Source organism: Aegilops tauschii, chromosome 4, assembly GCF_002575655.3.
Source record: "Aegilops tauschii subsp. strangulata cultivar AL8/78 chromosome 4, Aet v6.0, whole genome shotgun sequence".
NCBI classification, from domain to species: Eukaryota; Viridiplantae; Streptophyta; class Magnoliopsida; order Poales; family Poaceae; genus Aegilops; species Aegilops tauschii.
In genome coordinates, this window is record NC_053038.3 from 525777704 (window position 1) to 525783515 (window position 5812).

A 5812-nucleotide genomic window follows, 5' to 3' on the forward strand; every position below is an offset into this window, starting at 1 on the left:
GTCATGCAAGAATTAATTTCGCAAAAAAAAACACAAGATGATGGCATTTTTGAAAATACCACGACAAGAAGATGATGGTGAGCACATCAAGGAAAAGAAAAGAAAACTTGTCGTTGAGGCTGATAAATAGCAGTAGTACATGAACGGGTGCTTTAATCGAAAGTGCTATTCTGAGCTTGATCTCAAATGCGCTCGTTATCTCAATCGCCCGATGGCATCTTGATCCCCGCCAGCCCACGTATGTGTCAGGGTATTCCAGTTAGTATATGCCCACAAATTTTGGGCCATGGCCCACTTATCTGGCGCAATCAATGCGACGGTTGCCGTTCAGCGCTGGAAGGCTCAGACGTGGGATACTGTTCTGGGCCACGGCTCAGACGCCAGGCTAATAACGGGCGCCGTCTACACCGGCCCCTTTATTTTTCTCCATCACCCTGCCCCACCAAGATTCTTCCATAGTGCCACCGCCCCATCTTATTCCTCAAGAAGACCAGAGCATTCCTTCTCAAAAAAAAAAAAAGAAGACCAGAGCATTCAACAGAACAAACCAGGCTACAAGAATAAGCAAGATCACCTCAAAGATTCAGCACTACAAACTGCAAGAATCAGTAGATCAAGCATGTAACTATGACCACAACCATCATTCGCACCATGGGCAATTAACTAAAACAACGACACATTTTTTTAACTGCACTTCAGCCTGCCAACCAGTACAACCCAAAATTAGAAATAGTCCACAATAATACAACATCACAGGTTTACAACTAACGAGAAACAACCCCTCAGCCCTAGCACTACACTCTAGCATCACACATGTTGCTAACCTCATCTTCATTGCCTTGGTGCAGTTGTTTCTCCTATGGCCCTCAAACCACAACTCTTACACCTTGCAGGCTTCCGAGGTTGCTTCGGGGACATCATCCATCGTCCGATTCTGTTCTGCAATCATAACATAAGCAAGTTAATCAGTTCATCCTGAAAGGACCGTAAGGCTATCATATTACATCATCAAACAAGCCGTATTACCAATGAGTATTGTTTTCGGCGCCATGTCTCTCATCATCCGTGGAAAGTCTGAAAAAACACACTCAAAACTTTCCTCGGTCTCGACTCGTAGCAGTACACCAGCCAGTATAGTACTCTAAAAATTGTTATCCCCAACGAAAAGTCTTAAGGGCATGTCGTAAACGTTCGTCCGGTACGTTGTATAAAACGTCACTACACCACCAATGAAACTGTACTGCAGCCTGCTGCTGCCATTCGCCCACATCAAGTTCTTTGTCCGGCCCTCTTTGTCTGCCTGCACATGGTATGTAAAGTGTGGATCCTTACCCCAATTTAGCAAACACTTCCATTGTCTTCCTCACATCGTCATCTACCTGCTCCTGGCTGATCTTTCCACACAGATTTTTCAGAGAACTCTTCGTAAACGACACATTATCCATTCACCCGAAAAAACTCCCAACAATGTTACCACATAGTACAATGGGCCTATGTGCGTTATACCACATAGTACAATCTATGACATTATCTTACCAGTACAAAGAAATGTGCACGCCAAAGAAGGCTGCTGGTCTTAAAACTGTTGTATGTTCTTTGTTCTTGCCGGCTTGAGAGTGGTCCTTTCAATAAGCATTCCATGCATATTGGAGTGGCTTTAATCATGTCATAATTATGAAAAAGTATTTTCCCAAACATGTCCACAAATTTAGTCCATGCACTGGTTCCAGAAAGGTATGGAATTTATACATGTTCTGTCAATTCTACAGGTAATTTAAAAAACTGAAGTTAGCGCTTGTACGGCACACTGGTCTGCAGTCCCTAGATCAGTTCGTCGCTCTCGGTCACCTCTTCTTGATCATGATAGCTTTGCTAATTTATTCTCCTACTAGCCCTAACCATGCCAAGAGGAAAGAACTTCATAAAAACCTGCTTACCAATGCAACTTCGCGTGCCTGTCAGGTCAGCATGTTAGGTTAGTGAAAACAAGCCACCTAGTCAACCTTTTATGGTATGACTGACACAAGAGTACCCACATTACAAAGGTCTCCAATTTGATTGTGGATGGTTTATTTCACAGTCACAAATGAGTGCAAATGCACCTCTGGGTGGTCCACTTTAAATTGCAACAGCAAAAGCATGCACACAATTAAGTGGTAACTCCGATGCCCAATCATCCATGGAACGCATAAGGAAGCTTACTTGCTTGAATGCTCGAGAGACGGGAGTGTTCTTCAGCTGGTAATCCACACGAACAGGACAATGGTTGGTTGCAAAATACATCATCTGCAGGCGCCAGGTCATTAGTTGAAGCCTCACATGGGCAAAACAGAAGTCATGAGGCATTGAGGCAGTACCTGTAACTCAAATCAAAACATGAGTCATGCAAGCAGATTACTTGTGGTCCAGGAAACATACACCAATCTTCTTCCATTACTGCCGGGCAACCATATGCCTTTCCGAATAGATGGTAGCAAGATGGACGAACGTCTGAGACCTACAACGCTTTCAAGAGGACGATTAAATATGAATCGCGTATCAGACAAGAAAAATATTCGAGAGGAGGTACAAGAGTACACACTAGAATTGAATTTGGAATCAATGAAGAAAATGTATTCACTGGTGAGTATCAAATCAATGAAGAAAATGTATCCCTTTCGCTCTGTTTCTTGTCTTCTGATTGTCATCATTAGATCATCTGTATTATGACATTAAATCGACATGAAAGGAAGAATAAGTGAGAAAAATGATAACATGGACTTGAATCATGGTTCAGTGATATCAAAAATACTTGTTTAAGATGATAGTCACATATTAGCCTTCAACTCAGAAAAGCAGAAAACAGATGTCATTGAACTATATCACTGCAATCTACCCCTAAAGAAACTATACAAAAACTTGATGCTGGTATACAATAATAATCATGAAAAAGGAAGCAAAGGAAGCCTTCTGCTGCATTGCTAAATTAACATTGACCTAAACTAGTAATTGCATAAAAACTACAAATGACCTTGGTGATGTTTAGAAAAGCTAGCAGGGATGGCACCAAGGTAAGAAAAACAGAACAATGTTAGAATACATGCCGCATGATTTCTTATTCCAGCAACATTTCCCACCCTCTCTCAAATTCATTTTCCGTCAGCATATGGTTCAGCACCTCCTATTTATCTTCCCACATAGTTTACGCAAAGACCTCTTTGTGAACGGAACATTTTCCATCGACCCAAAGATGCTTCCTATGAGACTGTATACCTTAGCGAGGTTCACATTGTTCTACCTCAGCTACTTCACAATATCTCCGCTGCACACGTCTATGTGCTTGTGCGATGGCCAATGGATTGTCTCACCAAAATTAGGAGAAAGCGAATGGTTGTGACTCTATGCTCTGCAATATATCAGCCATTGTTCTCTGATCGTAGTATCCTTATCAGAGCAGGGCACTCACATCAACAAGACCTCGTTTTCTCAACACCAGCTTTACCCTGCAACATGTTTCCAGATTACTCTCAGTAATGAAAAATACAACACCCAGGAACTTAACTGAATTTGCAGGCACTATCCGAAGAAAAAATTGTACTCACCGAACAGCCACACACCATTACCTTCATGCATTTCATCCTCTCCACATTAAGCTGGCTCTTCCCATATCGGATTGCAAAGCCCTTCTCACAAGAGTACAGATTTTACAAGTCGGATTGCAAAGCCCTTCTCACAAGAGTACAGATTTTAGAAGTCGTACGCGTCGCCCAAAGAGTCAAAACCAGTCCCAAGAATTGGTGTGATGACATTTTCAGCTAGGTTGTCAGCATAACACCTGACAGCCTTCTCAAATGCAGTGATCCGATTTGGCAAGGGGTTCTACTGGTACCTATCCTCCGCCTGCAAAAAGCATCCAATTTCTGACAGTAAGTGCCCGAACTAAGTAAGCCGGATTCTACCCTAGTTGTCCTAATTCTACGATGTATCCAGTCACGCCAAGTTTCTGTAAATCCCTGCATAGCTCACTGGGACAATAATTTCAGTACTAACCTATTGTTCCATCCGGGCGCCAGAGGATTCAACCTCCCCGTTGACAGCTCTGACGTTGGAAGTGAGCTCTCCCTCCTGTGCACCGCCGGTTCCTTGGCCGCCATAGTCTGCGCATCAGCGCTAGCCACTGCCCGCCGCTGCTCCATCACCTACTACTCCACCAAACTCTCCCCTACTTCCTCTAGCAGACTGGATCTGATTCAAAGCCCAAACGAAATCCTCTAAATCACCAAAGCCTGACGCCTAAGATTTGAGAAAAAAATGCCAGACAAGCAAGGATCTACGTACCTTCCGATTGGCTGCATCAGGAACTCCATGGTGGCTTGCCGCCGGTGCTTCGCCTCTCCATGCCGCGGTCGCTAGCTCCCAGATGAGCATGCCCTAGGTGGAGAAGACACTGGACCCTGCATTCAATTCCTACCTACACGCACCGAACGGAAAGTGAACTTCTTGTGCCACGGATCAGACGGATACGTCGATTCCGATCCACGGCTCACCTCGCCGACGGCGGACAGATGTTCACATGCGCGTTAAAATCTGACCACACCAACGGGCCAACATGGCCCACCACCACCGCTGCCGCCTATGTATTTTCGCTACAATTCGCATTTTCTAGCAGGCCGCCACCGCGCGTATAAAGAACTGGCCCAGATCCATATGCACTATCGAACGTCCTGGATATCGATAGCATTTGAGCTCGCGCTCCTGCTTTAATTTACTACTTCATTACTTTAGCTATCTGTGCGATTTCATGGGTACAAACTAAGAGTGGGTGTTTGTGTTCCAAAAAATGCATGTAAGATGAATTTCTATTATTTTGAAAATTTGACGTGTGTTGTGCCTCTGAATTTAGAATACTCGTCAACTTCAGTGTTGATATTCCTCGCACTGCTTGAAATAGCTAACACGCACCAAACATACACGAGAACAAGCATGAACATCGATGCCCTTGTCCAACCCGCAACCATGCCAAACATGAAACCTAGCCAAGAAGTGAAGGAAATATGCCCTAGAGGCAATAATAAAGTATTATTTATTTCCTTGTATCATGATAAATGTTTATTATTCATGCTAGAATTGTATTAACCGAAAACATAATACATGTGTGAATATATAGACAAACAGAGTGTCACTAGTATGCCTCTACTTGACTAGCTCATTAATCAAAGATGGTTATGTTTCCTAGCCATAGACATAAGTTGTCATTTGATTAACGAGATCACCTCATTAGGAGAATGACGTGATTGACATGACCCATTCCGTTAGCTTAGCACTCGATCGTTTAGTATGTTGCTATTGCTTTCTTCATGACTTATACATGTTCCTATGACTATGAGATTATGCAACTCCCGTTTACCGGAGGAACACTTTGTGTGCTACCAAACGTCACAACGTAAATGGGTGATTATAAAGGTGCTCTACAGGTGTCTCCAAAGGTACTTGTTGGGTTGGCGTATTTCGAGATTAGGATTTGTCACTCCAATTGTCGGAGAGGTATCTCTGGGCCCACTCAGTAATGCACATCACTATAAGCCTTGCAAGCATTGTGACTAATGAGTTAGTTGCGGGATGATGTGTTACGGAACGAGTAAAGAGACTTGCCGGTAACGAGATTGAACTAGGTATCGAGATACCGACGATCAAATCTCGGGCAAGTAACATACCGGTGACAAAGGGAACAACGTATGTTGTTATGCGGTCTGACCGATAAAGATCTTCGTAGAATATGTGGGAGCCAATATGGGCATCCAGGTCACGCTATTGGTTATTGACCGGAGACGTG

The 5812-nt window shown here is 43.5% G+C and overlaps 1 long non-coding RNA gene across 10 annotated transcripts; it reads right to left on the reverse strand.

The window, feature by feature from the left end:
* Positions 1-533: 533 nt before the first annotated feature.
* Positions 534-4607, reverse strand: LOC120963179 (uncharacterized). Of its 10 annotated transcripts, XR_012182748.1 has the most exons (8): positions 4318-4520; positions 4030-4224; positions 3582-3879; positions 3253-3482; positions 2582-2698; positions 2358-2497; positions 1027-2286; positions 534-939 (listed from the first exon to the last, which is right to left on the reverse strand). It is a non-coding gene; the product is annotated as an uncharacterized lncRNA (long non-coding RNA). The 10 variants fall into 10 exon arrangements; XR_005755262.3 differs by adding an exon at positions 4527-4607 and having other exon boundaries at positions 2358-3482; positions 4318-4450; XR_005755266.3 differs by having other exon boundaries at positions 2358-2698; positions 3278-3482.
* Positions 4608-5812: the final 1205 nt, after the last annotated feature.